Here is a 12,736-nt window from a genome sequence, read left to right as displayed (position 1 = left end):
CAACTTAATAGTTGAAAAGTATGCTCACTAAAGTTATGTAAAATTTAGTGATTTTATTATACAGTGATTCAATTTTTAATCTATAGATATTTCTCGAATAATGGACAAGTTGTATCTCAAAAATATTTTTGTAGTTATTTTAAAGCTAGTCATACATTTTCATAACAAGACTGATGTGGTCAGAAGTGTTTATCCTGACTTATGTATCAAATACTAGAACCTGACTGGATCACATCACTCATTGTCTGAGAAGGTTCAGTTACATAGGTTTTTATTTCCATGAGGAAACACATTCCAGTGTCAAACTCAAGATTCTGGAACTCACCTCCCATTGTGAAGTATACCTGGAGGTAGGAGCGGAAACGGCCTCTCACTCATACTCCACACCCTCATCTACCATCAGGGAGGGTAGGACAGGAAGGCTCCCTTGGCACCAAGTACAAAAGCAATGGGGTAATGGCGATCCCAGACACCAGGATTATCACCAGTGAATATTAAATGAGGATCCTAGGGTCACTCACAGCTATAGGGATGAAAAGAACCGTTCAGCAGCTACAGTGTGGTGGTGAGTTTCCTACATGTCTTCTTCTGTCAAGAATTTGTCACACTATGTCTTTGTTGTGAAGCATTGTGTTTCTATGTGTGTGTTCATATGTGAGGGTTTTATTTATTTATTTTTGGTTCTGGATATACTGAAGATAGGCCAGTGAATAATTCTTTGTTCAGGTCTCTGCTTCTGTGATTAAGAGATAAGTTCTCATTAAGTAGATTAAAAGTGGATTTATTAACTTTTATTTCCATGGCATCTGTGTTTTATCTAAACACATACCAAGATTTCCAAAAAAATTACCTGTATTGTGAATAAACACAGGCAACATTTTCTTATTTTTTATTCTCTGAACAATACTGTGGAACAACCATCAAAATAACATTTATGCTCTATGAGGTATTGTGCATAATCTACAGATGTGCCAGTGTAAACAGAAGGATGTGTATGGGTTATATTCGAATGCTGTACTATTTTATATAAGAAACTGGAATTTGTGGATTTCATATCTACTATGATCTTTGAAGAAATTCACCGTAGATATCAAAGGAAGACTTTAAAGTATGTACAAAAAAGGTGCCCATTTCCGATTTCTGTATGAAGAGTGTAAGAGTGTACAATGAGAACTGATATATGTGTAATGATAAAGCCCAGGGCAGAAAGAAAGTCCTAGAGGAAATTCTGAATCATCCACACTTAAACTATTTTCAGCATTGATTTAGTACTCTTCGTAAATCTGTGAACATTGACAAACCATATAATTCTTGGTTAAAAGGAATGTCAACCAGAACAGCTCCCAATTACGGTGGTGAGAACTTACGGGTATTTTCCTAGACGGAGAAACACTTTATTTAGATCTATTGAAGTAATCTTTTTTGTTCCTTTCTCCTTGATCTTTGGGCCATTGTTGTAACTGTCTTCACTCACCATTTTCTGTCTTGAAATAGAAAGCAGATATATTTAGATATTCATTGAACCTGAAGAACTGAATATACATTCTGCTATTTGTGAGGGCATTGAATGGCTTTCAACTTGCTAGATGGAATATTTTATCTCAAATGTGCCACAGAAGCATTTGGGTTCAGGAGGTTTAGAGTTGTAATTGCAACTCATTGAGACTATGAATTACAGCTAAGTAATTTTCTTTCTTTCTTCTTCTTCTTCTTCTTCTTTTTTTTTTTTACAAGAAATGGGTACACAGATGTATGCTCTGAATACTTACAGAATCTTAATTGCCTGCTGTGAAGTGTGCAGCAGTATTTAGGAGAGTGATTAAATGTGCTACGATGTGGAGAAGGGGAATGTCTAGGAGGGAAAACATTAGCTAGTATCACTTCTGAAGTGTGTGGCTTTCTTCAATTTTGTTAAAATTGTGTGTTTTCTATGTAGCGACTCCTAGAAATCAACTGACTTGTGATTTATGGTGATTGGCTGTCATTCTCAAATAATAGTTGCTATTTGAAAGCCCCTTACTCTTCCCCACAACACACACATGAGCACCAATATCTCTTCCCTGGAATTGCGTTTCTTTATGGTCTCAGTGTTACTGAGAGAAGAAACTATTGGTCCAGTTGGGATTTGTGGAGTGTTCTTAATCACTGGTAAATTCAAGTGCCAGTCAGCAGGCTGGGTAGGATTAGGCTTTGGTGGCTTCCTTGAACTTTAAGGGCTAATGGATGGCTTCAAGAATTTAACTGTAGCAGCTTTCTGGGTTTTTTTTTAATTAAAAATATTTTTTTCTCATACAATATATTCTGAGCATGGTTTTCCTTTCCTGATCTCCTCTCAGATACTCTCCACCTCTCCACCTCTTCAACTCCACATCTTTTTTTCTTTAGAAAACAGACAAATAAAAAACAAACAAACCAGAAAAAAGAAAACCAAGGAAAAAGCATGAGAAGCACACACACATACACACACACACACACACACACACACACACACACACACACACACACACTCACGTACACACACCCCAAACAAACAACAAAACCCATAAAAACCCAAATTGGAAAACCGTAATATATAATAAGTGAAAGACCAGTCAGATTAAAAAAAAATGCCCAAACAAAACAAAATGAAGAAAAAATTTACGAAAAGATCATTGAGTTCATTTTGTGTTGGCCATCTGCTGCTGGGCATGGAGCCTACCTACCATTAAGTGTAGTTTATATACCCCATGAGACTCCACTACAGAAAACTAGTTTTTTCTTTACAAGTTGTTGTCAGTTGGAGATAGCTTCTTGGTTAGGGGTGGGCACTTGTGTCCACTTCCCCTCTCAGCACTGGGACTCATCTGACTTGAATTTGTGCTGCCCCTGTGCATGCTACCACAGTCTCTGAGTTCATATGTGCATCAGTCCTTTTGTTGCAGGAAGACACTGTTTCCTTGGAGTCTTGCATCTCCTCTGACTCTTACAATCTTTCTGCCTCCTCTTCTGCAGAGTTCCCTGAGCTCTGAAGGGAGGGCTTTGATAAAGATAGCCCATTTAGGACCAAGTGTTCCAAGGTCTCTCACTCTCCTCACATTGTCCAGTTATGGATCTCTGTATTAATTCTCATGTACTGCAAGAGGAAGTTTCCCTGATGGTGATGAGAAAGGGACCGATCTATGGTTACAACAGAATGTCACGAGGAGTCATTTTATTGTTAGGTTTCTTTATTATGACAGTAGTATTTGGTTTTCCCCTAGACTCAAGGCCTATCTAGTCTCAGGTTCTTGGCCAGCTGGGTAGTATTAATTGTAATGGGTACCTGTTCCACCTATGACCTTGAGGTACCAGGCCCTAGGGAGTGGCTTCGTGGCTAGCTTAAGATTGTAAGCATGGACCACCACACCTGTTATTTGTGTGTGTGTGTGTGTGTGTGTGTGTGTGTGTGTGTGTTTGTGTGTATGGAGGGGAGGTAGGTGGGTAGCTTTATCTGGGGATCCAAATTCAGGTCTTAATGTATTTACTACAAGTACTTTGAGAATTGTTATGTTCTCAGCTTCTATTTATTATTTCTTGTTAAGTAGAGGTTTGTATAAAATAGTGTAAGTAATTCGGTATTGTTAAATCAGATTGTTAATACTTGTTAATATTTTGTATTTTGAAGAGGTTTCCATTTAAATGAAGTTTGTATGTATCCTGTCTTTTTTGGTTGCATTAGCAATTGGTAGACTGTTGTGTTTTATGATAGAACACAGAAGAAATTTCTATATGGCTGCTTTATTTTCCCAATCTAGCTTTTAGAAAATATCTCTTTAGGTCAATCAGTTTTCTTTTCTATTATTAATATTTCTTTACAGGATGACACACAACAAGAAATTTTGGCTTCCATAAGGACAATTTCTATAATGCTTTTGCAGGGTTTAACTTTGAAGATTTATGACTTTTGATAAATCCTAAGAGCTAGAAACTTTGTGGTAGAAATTTAATACATACTGATATTTTTTTGATAGGAGTTACAGCCAAGTTCAAATTGTACTTGAAAGTATTCTTGGAATTAACAGAATCTCCCCTACCCCCCACCCTGCACAGGGTCACCATCCCTTTAATATCTGTTTATCACATTCTGGTAAGACATATAAAATAATTTCCACCACCGACAAACTTTTCTTTGTGGAAAGCATAAATACTTTAAGATTTAGATGTTTACATATTTGAACTTTCAATGAAAGCATGTGTTTTTTATTTTGTTGAGACATTGTTTTAAAATCCTTTGTTTATTCCCTGAGCTTGAACAATAATTATGGGATCATATTGAGTAGCTCATCAAATATTGGGCAGAAAACATTGGTTTAGAATGTACAGGAGATGAGCCCAGAATTCAAAGCTAATCATGTTTGTTTTGCTTTATATAAAACAAATTGCATACCTACGTGGATTCAATATATTAATTCTTAACATGAAAAATTTTAAACATAAAAATCTATACATGTAGCCTATTAATATGAAATCAATACTTATTTAAACAGTGTCTCACATTATGTTAGGAAGAAAGGTGTTTAAATCTATAGGCAATAAGGGCAAGCGTGCACATTTCCCATAATAAATTAATAATGAAGGGAGAGATATCATTACCACATTGTAAATTATACAGTAAGTCTTAGGTGATTTATTTAGTATCTTAAACCCAGCGAATCTCACTAGTTGGCAGCAATTTGTAATGCATATTAATTCCATGCTCTAGCCACATCTGAAATAAAAAATATCAGAATAGACTAATTCTGATTTCCTTTCAAATATTATATTTTAATTTCATATATGTTTCTTTAATCTTTTCAGCAGTCTTAAAGATTTGGAAGATGCTGATTAAAGCATTTCCTCTGATTAATTACATTTTGGCTTTCAACTGTTGTATTTTATTTTAAAATCAAGTGTGCACACATTGTCTGGATTAGAGGAGCATCTGCTCTTCCCGGTCTCTGCAAATATTTATATAAATCTTACTGCCACCCATTCCCTCCAAGTTCTCACAGCTTGGCTACTACTGATTGCATCTCCTCATTAAGCCATCTTCAGGATACAGAGATGTAAATAAAACAGAGGAATGGCCTGCATTTTGGGGACATTTGTTTTCATGGCTTTCCATTCAGTGCAGGCTACTGGATTTTCAGAATTCATTTTGAAATAGTATTTCCTTAACCTCTATTTTGTTTAATTAAATATCAGATTGTATTAAGTTACAAAATATTCTGGATATGATGGGTACACTCTTACAAGAAGGCATATACTATTTTGAAAATCCTCTATAAAATCAATATGACATAAAGCTTAATATTTATTAGGAAAATTCATGTAACACATCAAGGCTGAATATTTTCTTTTTTATCTTTAATATTTGTTCTTTGCTTTACAAAATATATCTGTGGGCTAAGAGAATATATAAAGGTAGAGCTTTACCATAGGGATGGGATAGTAATACTTTATGACTCTCCTTCACTTCCCTTTCCTGAACTAATTGTGGCTTTCAGAGGGGGCGAGCACTTTAATCCAGGGCTTTAGCTTTGTTGCATGCTTTGATACAGAGGGAGAGACATCTACTTGACTTCATTTTACAAATTGTCCTTTGACTACGTAGACTCTGTGGACAGAATGGATTTTTTTTCCTATTGCAAATTTCTCAGACTGAGAATTTCTTTTCTTGCAGCTTTATGTAATTATGTTCAAAGGGGTTTGAATTAAAATGGAACAGATGTGTCCATCTTTAATTAGGGTGTAACAAATTGTGTTACTGTAAGGCTTTATTAAGTGAAACGCTCATCTCTAGGCCATAATGGGGCAGACAGCTTCAAAATGCTATCAGTGAGCTGAGTGTTGCCCACTTCTCTTAGACTTCAAAAGAACAGTTACAGCTCAGAGGGTGTGCACACGGAGCTGAAGGAATGGTGGAAAATATGCACGTTTGCTTTTCTATTGCTAGTGGCGTGTAAACAATCATTAGAAACCTATGATGAATTTTACCATGAATTCTGAATTTATCTAAATAAGACAAAAATATTGGTCATCACAGATACACAGAAAGAGAAGTGAGAATATGAAACTTGGTTTTAAAAATAAACCACTTTAAAGATTTCCTAAAACTTCTATATTCTTTTTTTAAATTAATATTTATTTTATTCATTTTACATACAACTACAGATCCCCCTCTCATCCCTCCTCCTGCTCCCCCAAACCGCAACCCACCCCCATCCCCTCCTCCAACAGGGTAAGTTCTCTCATGGGGGGAAGCTAAGCCTCGTACATTCAGTTGAGGCAGGACCAAACCCCTCCCCTCTGCATCAAGGGTGAGCAAGGTGTCCCAACATAGGCAGTGGGATCCAGAAAGCCAGCTCATGCACCAGGGATAGATCCTGCTCACACTGCCAGGGGCCCCTCAAATAGACCCAGCTACAGAACATTCTTATAAATAGGTAGTTGGGAAACACTCTTTTCTGCTCACTTACAATTTTTTTTGTATCAGCTGGAAACTACTTAGAGACTTAGATGACAGTGTGCCCCCAAGCCCAAACTAAAATCACAAAATCCACACCAACCAACCAACCAAGTAAACAACCACCCACCGACCCAACCAACCAACCCGACAAATCTTAATTCATGGTATTTTATCACAATAGAAAAGTAACCAATATGGGAAACCACCCCTTATTAGATAAATAAGCAGTTCTTCAATTAAATAATGTAGACTGATAACTCCAAAGATGTTTATTTTGCATATTTTGTCAAAATTATCCTGTTAATTGAAAATTCACACATAGATTAAAAAAAAACCTGACAGAACTGTTACACTGAATCTCATTTTTCCGCTTGGTATTGGCCATGGTTAATATGTTGATGGGTAACTTACCAAGGTATAATGTTATATAGCTAGTTATTTTAAAAATAATTATGTGATCAACTTTATTAAAGAAAATTACTTAATAATGTAGTCATTTACCATGTCAGATGCAGTGTACTAATTATTTTATATCCAATAGAAAGCAGCATTAAATATGATTCCCAACTTTCTCCATTAGAGGATTAATTTATTAATTATGAAAACATATTAACCACTTATCTTAATAACTACTGAGCTCATTGAAAATGATGATTATTTAAAAATTTCCTATTCTGTGAGATGTATTCATCAGTAGAAACATCCTTTGGAGTTGCTTTTTTTTTTTTTTCCCTAAGCCCATCATCTATTTCTGCAAGTGTTTACTGAAAGTTTTATACCAAGCCCTGAGTACCCATTTACATAATGTTCAGATCTTCTGTGGTGATATTTTATCTGTGTCTCCCAATAATGTTTATCTGAGGATCAGAGGAAAAAGCTAGCCACTATGTTAAACATACAAGTCAGGCAATGGTAACACATGCCTTTAATCTTATCACTTGGCAGGCAGGGATCTGTCTGGACCTCTCTGAGTTCAAGGCCACACTGGGAATAGAATCATGCTGGTGGTACATGCCTTAAGTTCCAACTCTAGTTAACTATAAAAGTCTGGAGGTTTGTATAAACAGACAGGAAATGACAGAGCTGGGCAGAAAGAGGAAGTGATGTAGCTGGGCAGAGAGAGGAAATCATTTAGAATAGAAAGGAATATAGGTGTGGGTATACAGAAAATAGGTCTCTTTAGAGACTGAAGGTCGGTGAAGTGAAGTTGGCTTATGGCTTGTCCTATTCCTTTGAACTCTCAGCTTTAACCCCAATTTCTGGCTCCATGATTTTTATTAATAAGACCATTTAGCAATTTGTCTACAATCTTCTCTTCAGTATTTTGTTAATCTCCACAATATGACAATTTATCACAGTGCTTTTAATGCACCCTTCTTTGCCATTAATTCAGCAGTTGGAATTCTATGGTTTAGCTCCAAGAATAAACTTCTGGATTTATTCTAATTTTCTATAATTCTATTTTTTATTATTTCAGTCACATTTATTCTCTTTTTCCTGTCTGATTAAGAATATGTACATTTAAAACTAACATATATGAAGGTAATTTTGGACCAATGTACCAAAGTCTTCACCCAGTCTCTGAACAAAGACAAAGGAATGAAGAAATTACCCTTGGGAAAAATTTGCCTTAATTTAACTTTTTTATTTTTGAGTGCCTTTCTTGCATAATGAAAATTTATTTTATTTGACCGTAATAATAATATTAATAATAATAATAATAATAATAATAATAATAATAATAATAATAATTTATTTTATTTGACCATGTATGTTATATATAAGGTATGACATGATCATGTGAAATATACTCCTGAGATTTTAAAGAGACATAAAGGCTTTTATATTTTATAATTTGGTAGACGTTTTTATAAAAAAAAGTCTAATTTGAAGGTGAGTTCATAGACTAACCTGTCATTTGTGAATGGGAAAGCAGGCTGAATGAGTCCATTCTCACAGTCCACACACATTTGTGAATGAGAAAGCAGGCTTAATGAGTCCATTCTCAAGTTCCACACACATTTACAGGAGAGATCCAATGTTCAGAGGTCTCCTGCTGAACAATTTATCAGTCTTGATTCAATGTCACACTGAGGTATAAACTTACATATAAAAAATACATTCTAAACTTAATTTTAGAAATTTAGAACAAATTCTACTAGCCATGTAAATCCTCCTTCATGGTAGTTTCCTCTCAAATTTCAACATTTTATCCCCTAATTTCTTGTTTTAAAAATTATTATTAAGAGATTTTCTATTCATTTTACATACCAACCACAGATTCCCCTCTCCTCCCTCCTCCCGTCCCCCAGTCTTCCCACCCAACCCACCCTCCATTCCCACCTCCTCCAAGGCAAGAACCTAATGTCTTAATCCTACAAGTATTCTACTCCTGGAAAGGCCTTCATCATGTATTCATTAACAGACCTACACTCATTTGAATGCTGCTTCATATGCAAAAAGTGCTAGACAAAAAGAAACAAATACAAAGAGAATTTTGTAGTAGTCACTGAAGCTGGTCATAGTTTTATAGTTCTAAGTCATTGTGTACTTATTAATATTTGTCTACCATTAGAGATTATTATTAGATATGACTCTACCCCTTGTTTGTCACAATTTCTTTCCTGTCCCTGACTTGGCATGACATTTGTTCCCATACCATGGAAGTAAATTGGTAAGAAGGACCTCCTGCCAGCCTAGACCCATGAGAGACCACAATAAACAGAACCATTCTCCTGGCCAATGGAGGACAAATAGGAAGGCTTATTGAACTACTGATAAAATGAGAGGTTGTCACTGAAACTTAGGTATTAAGCTTTAAAGGCATTATAGAATACCTAACAGTAATAGTACTTTTCTGGTCCTAATCTAATAGGAACAATATTATTTATCACATAGGTGGCCATAATAGTGAAATTAGTGGCATGATGACCACTTATCAAAAAGTTGCTATTAGTATTTTCTAAATATGCATGTGATACAGAGTAGGCGCCACTGATCTAACAGCTTTATTTAAATGATGAAGAGAATCTTGGAAGTTGAGGAGTTGGGGAGCTAGTGACCTGCAAGACAGGCATGGCAGGCAGAGGCAGGGGGCTGTGATAGGTGACTGTCATCTGTTAACAGCAGGAAGGCAGAGGAATGGTGACTGGGTTAGGTGGCTGTCACCTGTAAATGCAGAACTTTGGCAGAGCAATGAGTTAGGTGGTTGTCACTTGTAAATGTAAAATACAGATGATATGAGAAGCAAAACTAGAAAAGTAGGCAAGACCTGAAAGAAAATGGTGCCATTTGCCTTGTTAGGAGGTAATTATTGCCCTGTTTGTTGTGGAGAAATGTGTTTTAGGGTCAAATTGACATTTTAGGAAGATGAGTAAAGTAGCAGTGAAGAAAAGTGACTAACCAAAAGTGTGAGATTGGAACACCACTGAAATAATGGATGGACATGACTTCACAGGATTTATTTATGTTTTTTTAATGTAAGTGATGGAATGGACGTGCTGGTCCACTAATACTCTACTAGTTGCCGAAAGCCAACTGCTCTTAGGGAGAATAAACAGGACAGAGAAAAGAACACTGGCTGTGATGGATGCCTAAGAAGGGCAGGGTGTGATCAGGCGACGACCATAGTACGGGCATAGGCGATGGCAAAGCAAGACACCTCTTGAGTCTTTGTGGCAGCTGAGAATGAGGGGTCATTGCTGGCATATGTGGAATGATTTTGGTAGATGGTGGAGGATCAAGGCAGATTGTAGAACGATGTTAGGAGCAAGTGTAGGTAGTAGTTTCCAAAAATTTGACTGAATGCAACAGAAGCAAAAATGGGTTCACAGAGTGAAAAGGCTTAGTTGGTATTTGTTTTATGATGGGAGTGAGTCAAATATATGTGTGCCTGCGCCGTTCTGAGGCCCAGAGAAGTAGAGCATTTTCCAAGGGTCAGACTTTAAAATGGCCTGTCTGGTCGCCACATCTGTACCTACTGCAAGGGAGCTGACTGGTATCTATTGAATGACTACGAATCTCTGAGTTCAAACATTTCTACTCACTTTCAAGGTACAAAGACTTAAGACACAGTTCTTGGTTGGCATTGACCTTCTGCCATATTGGTCTTTAAAGTGTTTCTCTAATTTTCCTCATTTCTTTTTTAACTCATGGGTTATTTAGACAAGTGTAGTATTTTAAGTAATTGAAGACTTTCCAGATATCTTTATTAATTTCTAATTTATTTCCATTGTGGTCAAATAATATACTTTTTTATGAGTTTTGGAGACTTGTTTTATGACTAGACTGTGGTTTGTTTTGGCAAACACTCTGCTTTTGAAACGAGTGTATAGTCTGATTGCTTGGGGTGTTTCACAAATATTCTTTCACACTTTTGTGTTCAGGTTTCTTAATGTTTCCCACAGTTAATTTATACTGTGTCATTTTTATATTAGTTTTCCTTTTTGATTTTTAACATTTTCTTAATTAGGTTGCCAATTTACTAATCTTTTCCTAAAATGTTTTGTCTACTGATAATTGATAATACTATTTATGGCATTTTTAATCCTTATAAATTAGATTTGGCCCTCATTTTTTTATATCTTTATTATCTCTAGCTCACAATACAATTATAAACATTTTACTGGTATCTGATAATTCTAATATAAATTGTTCATTCTAGCTCAGTTCTGTTTTAGTTACTCTTGTTCTTATGTTGACATGCTTCTTGAGTGTTGGTAGGTTTGACCAACAAATTCTATTGGATGCCATTAGTGACAATTTACTCTTCTACTTCAGAAGTTTTATGTCCCTATGATTACTCTTGATCTTCATTCTGTGATTTATTTAAACAAATTAATTAGGTTTATTTAAATGAATTAACTAAGCTGCTGCTTCTGGCTTTTCCTTGTATGACTTGTTCCAGGGTTATTTTACCCAGTCAAGGGTTAATTTTTCATCATTAATGAAACAGTCTTTTCTGAGCATCCCACTCCACTGCTGATGAGTCTGCCTGTTGAGGAAAGAGCCCCTTCTTGATGTTATGTTAGTACCAGGTATGTTCCCAGGGATTTTTCGCTGGCTTTGGATAGTTTCCTCATACATGTACACATTTTTCTCTGTGTAGTGTTTAAGGAGATCCTCTGTAGACTTTCAAGGTTTGGGTTCTACGTGTTTCCCTCCCCTCTGATATTGGTCCATGGACTCTAGCAGGTGCATTCTCCTGTACCCTCAGGCTCTAATCCCTCAACTCAAGGAGACTCTGGGCTTCTTTCCTAAATTCCTCTCTGAGAACTCTTATCAGGTCAGGACACTAAAAAGTTTGTATGGCTCATCTCATCTTTCAGGAACCATTGGCATTTATTGACTACTACCATTATCTCAAATGTCCTTGTTTTATAGCTTTTATTTTTGTTATTTAGGGGTTGGGTGTTGCTTTATCTAGGATAACAAATCTGGTCAGTGTTGCTACATTTTGAGTGGAATAAGAAGGTTCCACTAGACTGATTTATAATTTTGACACATCTAAGGACATTGTATGTAGGCTCCCATTTATGCTGTCTCCATAAGTTTAAGAAGTGTTTTGAAGGCTTTGGTAAAATCTGAGAAAGGAGTGTGAAAATACAGTGGAAGAAGATAATTGGTATAGAAAAAGTCTTGAAGCAGTATAATTTTAAAATTTCCATAGAGAGGAGATAATAGAGGATATTTGAATAAAATGGTGAAGATTGCAATATGCATGGTTTTTCTTTAGAGCTTTGCTAGTAATTGACAAGCAAAAAGCTCTTGAGCAATAGACACAGTATAGTTGCTTTAGAAAGTATTCAATTTATGGTAATATTCATTGTTATAGTGAAATATTTTTCCATCATTTTCCAAAGTCTTGGTATCAGATAGAGAAGAGATTTAATTAAATTTATTATGTATTATATGGGAAAAAGAAAATAATAAAACAGATTTTAGGCTGATTATGGAAAAGAAGAAGAAAATTAATAAATCCAGGAATAAATGAAGTAGGCAATGGGTAACATTTATTTAGAACCTACTGTGTGTAGCACTCTCACTGTGTTTCACCTTCTGGATGATCCTAGATTCCCTCATTGCAAACATATTAGGCAAGGTACGGGCATCCATTTGGTTGAGCATAATTCCATTTTCTTTAGATGAGGAAATCAAGGCCTTTGCCCAAGTTTACAGTTAGGAAGTGACTGATGGAGGATGTGGGTCCAAGCAGCCTGATTTAAGAGCCCACACATGTAACCACTGACTACCTTGCCAATGAGTTTAAAA

The 12,736-nt window shown here is 35.9% G+C and overlaps 1 protein-coding gene across 11 annotated transcripts in view; it reads left to right on the top strand.

Moving 5' to 3' along the window:
• The first annotated feature begins 323 nt into the window (after positions 1 to 323).
• Csnk2a2ip (casein kinase 2 subunit alpha' interacting protein) overlaps positions 324 to 12,736 on the top strand; it is a 171,525-nt gene continuing 159,112 nt past the window's right edge. For all 11 annotated transcript variants that reach the window (XR_013043793.1, XR_013043792.1, XR_013043791.1 and 8 more), the window contains exon 1: positions 324 to 565. The gene's annotated coding sequence lies outside the window, so the exon portion shown is untranslated. The remainder of the gene's footprint in view (positions 566 to 12,736) is intronic.

The sequence above is a fragment of the Peromyscus maniculatus genome, chromosome 12 (genome assembly GCF_049852395.1).
Source record: "Peromyscus maniculatus bairdii isolate BWxNUB_F1_BW_parent chromosome 12, HU_Pman_BW_mat_3.1, whole genome shotgun sequence".
Classification (NCBI taxonomy): Eukaryota; Metazoa; Chordata; class Mammalia; order Rodentia; family Cricetidae; genus Peromyscus; species Peromyscus maniculatus.
The sequence above is the reverse complement of the archived record's forward strand: the minus strand, read 5'-3'. Positions and strand labels throughout refer to the sequence as shown.